This window comes from Maylandia zebra, linkage group LG9 (genome assembly GCF_041146795.1).
Source record: "Maylandia zebra isolate NMK-2024a linkage group LG9, Mzebra_GT3a, whole genome shotgun sequence".
NCBI lineage: Eukaryota > Metazoa > Chordata > Actinopteri > Cichliformes > Cichlidae > Maylandia > Maylandia zebra.
This window is the reverse complement of record NC_135175.1, coordinates 9,861,613-9,867,102: the sequence shown is the minus strand read 5'-3', so window position 1 is coordinate 9,867,102 and position 5,490 is coordinate 9,861,613. Positions and strand designations below refer to the sequence as shown.

Here is a 5,490-nt window from a genome sequence, read left to right as displayed (position 1 = left end):
AGACATAGAGAGTGGTGTCCAGTGGGTAAGGGACCACTTCACTTGGTTCAGCAATGCACTCACATTTTCTGTGAAAAGGTTTTTATGTTTTTTTGTCACTGTGATTCCCAAATATGTAATTTTTGTCCTTTCAACTCTGAAGGGCAAGCAGGTGAAGTCTAACATACTGGCTTTGCTACTTAGCGGGAAGAGCTCACTTTTATTAAGGTTCAGTTTATACCCTGAAATCTGACCAAATTGACTAAGCAGATTCAATGCAGATGGTAGTGAGGCTAAGGGCTTAGAAATAAAGAGCAGGGCCCTGTTTCAGGAAGCCGGTTTAGAAAACTCAGAGTGAAAAACGATACGCAGGGTTGAGTAACCCCGAACTGTCCAACTCGGAATATTCGGTTTCAGAAAGGCTGATAACAATTAGTTCAGTCAACGCGGAGTTGCTTTAACCCCAAGTGAAGCGCGCGGACGAGGATACATAAAGCCCTGATAAGCGGAGCACAGATTAAGCGAGTCACCATGGAGACGGAGGGAAAGAAGGCGCGGTCAATGTATTTCACAGCGCTTGAGGCCGAAATTCTGATGGCAGCATGTGCCGATAACATGCAAATTCCGCGGAAAAAAGTAACACAGCCACAGCTGCAAAAGCATGCATGGCAAAACATAGCCGACAGAGTCAATGCGTGAGTGTTAATTTAAACATTGATCGAGGGATTTCCACCCATTTAACACGTTATTTTATCATATGTTATTTTATTTGTTATTTTATACATTTTATTTTGTGATGTGAGCGCAGGTGCAACCCAACAGGCCCCAAACGTTCCTGGCAGCAAGTAAAAATGAAATATAAAAATATAGTCCAAACAGGTGAGGTGTAATTGTATTATGAGCCATAGTGCTTGGTCTGTTTGTCCGATGTAAATCAATTGCAGTTAGAGGCTACATTAATTTTCTTTCTGTAAGCACTTATTGAAATTATCTGAGCACATTACAAGTACATATTTGCTTACTCTGTATGCTCAAATGTGGCCCGTTATAGCCAACAGAAAAAAAGCGGAGGCCCGAAAAACAGGTGGGGGTCCTCCACCACCACCACTCACAGAGGCTGAGCAGTTGGCCCTCAGCCAAAACAGTGGGCGCCCTGTGGCCGAAGGCATCTCTGCGGGGACATCCTCTGAGTCAATAACCCCGCAAGACACAAGTGCCTACATAAGGGGTAAATTCAAAATAATACATGATGGGCATACATCCTTTCTTCACAGTCACCTTTGCAGTGCGACACATTCATTTGATAAACTCTTTACCATAATGAATTATTTTGTAGTGAAGTTATTTTCCGACTGATTTTGCCTTCCCTCAGTCTTGGTTGTCTTTGAGAGCATAATGACAATGAAGTGTAAGGTGATTGGTATGTTTGTTAATTGCCATTTGGTCCCTTGTAAGTTATAAGTGACCTGTATAAACCTCATATTCTATCAGTTGATGGTGATGGTGTACTGCATCTGGTGCAGCCTCCTGTTGAGCCAGACCAACATGCAGTTGTGAGTAATACTCCACAGATTATATGAGTGTACAGTAGAACTGCAATGTTGTTTATTTCTTTACTACAGGAAAATAATGAAGAAACATTGACAGCTGTTACAGAGGAGGAAGCAACAGAGACACTTTATGAGGTGTACATCTTTTAATACTTTGTGTACAGGAAATACAGGCGACCAATAAAGCCAGTTGAACAAAACATCTGTTTATTCTTCTATCAACATGTTGAGGTGATGGGTCAAAAGAAATGATTGTGACATATGGTGTCTCTGACTGCACTTCCATCTTGTATGTCCGTGGGAGGGTCAGGATGTTCATGGTTTGGATCACTGCTGATGTTTGGTTCAGAAGGACAGTGTTCTCCTCTAATTGTGGCAATGTTGTGAAGAATCACACATGCCACAATAATGTCACATGCCCTTTCTGGGGTGACCCTGAGTCTTTGCAGGCACTGGAACCGGGCCTTAAGCATTCCGATAGTCATTTCAATTCTGGCTCTTGTCCTGCAATGAGCCAGATTATATCGCTGCTGTGGGCCCGGTTCAGGGTCAGGGTAAGGGGTAAGCAAATAGGGTAAACATGGATACCCCCTATCACCAAGCAAGTAGCCAGTGAACTCTCCTAAGACAGAAGGGTACACTTCAGTTCAAATGTCCCTGAAGCAATTGGTCTTTATATATTTTAAAGTATTCTCAACTCACCATGTCCAAATTTTGTGCTCAGTGTACATTCACGGAATATTTGTGAGTCATGGACAGAGCCTGGCCACTTGGCTTCCACATTTGTGATAATGTTGGCAGCATCATATATGATCTTCACAGTGCAGAGAACACAAATTAGCATCCATTACTATGATGAAATAATTTGTTAGTTTGAAATGCTACAGGGAACTATGTACCTGTACATTAATGCTGTGGAAAGACTTCCTGTTCACATAGTCTCCTTCATTTACTGAAGGAGCAATGATTGGAACGTGAGTGCCATCTATACAGCCAATCACGCCTGGGAACCCTGAAAATAAATGTAAAATTTAAGTAGTAGTTCAAGTATCACCACATCATAAATTAAGTTTTGGTCATCCTGATACCTACAACTTTGTGGCATCCCTCTTTGATAAATCTTGTGGGTCTATGACCGGGGAACACCACAAACGAGTACAGGAGACGTTTCAGTGCAACTGTAACATTCCTGACTGCCCGACAGACGGTAGCCTTGGAAACGTGCTCAGCGTCACCAATATTATACAGAAAGCTCCCGTTTGCAAAAAAACGAAGTGCAATACAAATAATATGTACAGAACTGAGAGGATGTCCGCGATGTGTCACATGCGTAATATATGGCCTGAGGATGTTATTCAAATAACTTATAGATTGTGCTGAGAAACGGCAACGTTCGCACAGACAATCATCAGGAAATGATAAAATGTCCAAACGCGCTCTAATCACTCTCTCCCGGCGGAGAGCTCTGCGGAGAATTTGGGCTTCACGATCTACTGGCTCTTCAAGGAAGGAGCACGCCATGTCCGACACTTCCTACTGTCAGGTTTCCGACAAAGGGGCGGAGACAGTCAGGGTTAGTTGTAGTAAACCTGCTAGGGGGCAGGTTAGCTTCACGGCGTGTGTCGTCATAGTGACTCACTCAGGCTTCAGCTGAACTCGCTTTGTGAAACCGAAAACCCAGAGTTTTCGTTAACTCAGGGTATACTTACTCAGTTTTTCCACTAAACCGGCTTCCTGAAACAGGGCCCAGGAGATCATCTGCATAGAGCGAGACCTTATGTTCTGTATTGTTTCTCCAAATGCCGTGTACCTCTTTGCAACTGCGGAACGCAATGGCAAGGGGTTCTATGGCCAGATCAAAAAGCAGGGGCCTGAGAGGACATCCCTGGCGTGTGCCACTGTGAAGTTTGAAGGGTTTTGACAATTGGAGGTTAGTTCATATTGTAGCAGATGGTTGAGAATAGAGTAATTTGATCCATGAAGTAAATTTCGCTCCAAAGCCAAATCTATCAAGGACTGCAAAGAGATAATCAAACTCAACTCGATCAAAGGCCTTTTCAGCGTCAAGCGAGACCACACATTCATCAGAGTCTGTAGAGCTGGAGTAGACTATGTTAAATAGCCTCCTTATGTTAAAATATGAATGACGACCTTTAATGAAGCCTGTCTGGTCTTTCGAAATAATTTTTGGAAGAACTATTTCTAGTCTACGGGCAAGTATCTTGGCTAATATTTTAGCGTCTGTGTTCAGTAGAGAAATGGGTCTATAGGAGGCACATTCCAACGGATCTTTTCCTTTCTTTTTAATAAGTGTAATACAGGCTTCATAGAATGATTGAGGAAGAGATCCTTGTTTCTTGCAGTCCGTGAGGGTTGCACTAAGCTGCGTGGACAGTAATGAAGAGAAGTGTTTGAAAAATTCTGACGGAAAGCCATCCGGACCTGGACACTTACCAGAATGCATCGAAGCTATAGCCAAGGAAACTTCTAACTGGGAGATGGGTTCATCCAGCCTTGTTTTAAGTTCTGTTGGAATTTCAGGAATGTTAAGTTTAGCTAAAAACTCATTAATTGCATTACAGTCAGTTTGGGACTCTGAGGTGTAAAGCTGTGAGTAAAAATCCCTGAACACTTCATTGATTTTTTCATGATCTGTGACTATGTTGCCATCTTGTGCTCAAGAACTTCTACTCCTGCACCATCGAGAGCGTCCTGACGTCAAACATCTGCACCTGGTTTGGGAACAGCACCAAGCAGGACAGACGAGATCTGCAAAGGGTGGTGCGCTCGGCAGAACGCATCATTCAATCAGAGCTCCCTGACCTGCTGTCCATCTACACCAAGCGGTGCAAGTCCAAAGCTAGGAAGATTATGATGGACCTCTCCCATCCCAACAATGGACTCTTCTCACTGTTGAGGTCTGGGAAGCGCTTCCGCTCCCTTAAGGCCAAAACAGAGAGAATGAGGAGGAGCTTCTTCCCCCAGGCTATTCGGGCCCTGAACCAGGTGTAGGACTGGACTCTCCCAAACACGTCACTATAAGACTGGACTCTCACACACGTCACCACACGCACCACCACACATTTCCTATAATCCTATAATTCCTATAATTTACAATCCTTATCTTTATAATCTCTTCTGCTATTTGCACATTTTTACTGTAAATTCCTAAGTTAATTTGTAAATTTTTGTAGTAAATTGTAAATATTGTAAAACTTTTCTTCTGTCATTTAATGGTCGGGCATTGTACAGCTACAAGCATTTCACCCCCATGTCATACTGTGTATGGTTGTGTGTGTGTGACAAATAAAATTTGAATTTGAATTTGTTGTCGAATTTTAAGAATACTTTGCCTTGCCCGAGAACCTTTTAGAAGGCTCGCCAGTAATTTATCAGGTTTGTCACCATGCATATAAAATTTGGATTTGTCATGTAAGAGTAAACGTTCAGTCGAGTACGTTGTGAGTAGGTCAAGTCTTGTTTTAAGTTCTACACGCTTTTTAAATATTTCATGACTCTGTTTGAGAGCATACTGTTCATCAGTCTCCTTAATCTGTTGCATTAACTTGTTCCTTTCATGGGTGGACTGTTTTTTAATTCTTGCCGAATAAGCAATAATCTGGCCTCTGATATACGCCTTAAAGGCATCCCATACGACAAGGCTGGAAGTCTCTGGGGAAGAGTTGGTGGCAAAGTAAAAGCGTATCTCATCCTGGATAAACTTTACAAAATTTTCATCCGACAGGAGGGTCGAGTTGAAACGCCATTGTGCAGCTTTAACAGGAGGATGTGGAAGAGACAGAGACAAAGTAAGAGGGGCGTGATCTGAAATAACTATGCTATGGTAGGCACAGGAGTGGACCTGCTGCAGACAATTAGTGTCAATGATAAAGTAATCAATTCTTGAATATGTATGGTGCACATGTGAAAAATAGGAGTAATCTCTTTTATGAGGATTTAG

General features: G+C 42.6%; 1 long non-coding RNA gene across 2 annotated transcripts; it reads right to left on the bottom strand.

Annotated features, from left to right (window-relative positions):
* Positions 1–1,670: 1,670 nt before the first annotated feature.
* On the bottom strand, positions 1,671–3,284 carry LOC143420233 (uncharacterized). Of its 2 annotated transcripts, none has more exons than XR_013100066.1 (3): positions 3,239–3,284; positions 2,232–2,343; positions 1,671–2,151 (listed from the first exon to the last, which is right to left on the bottom strand). It is a non-coding gene; the product is annotated as an uncharacterized LOC143420233 (long non-coding RNA). The 2 variants fall into 2 exon arrangements; XR_013100065.1 differs by lacking the exon at positions 3,239–3,284 and adding an exon at positions 2,429–2,613.
* Between the last annotated feature and the right edge of the window lie 2,206 nt (positions 3,285–5,490).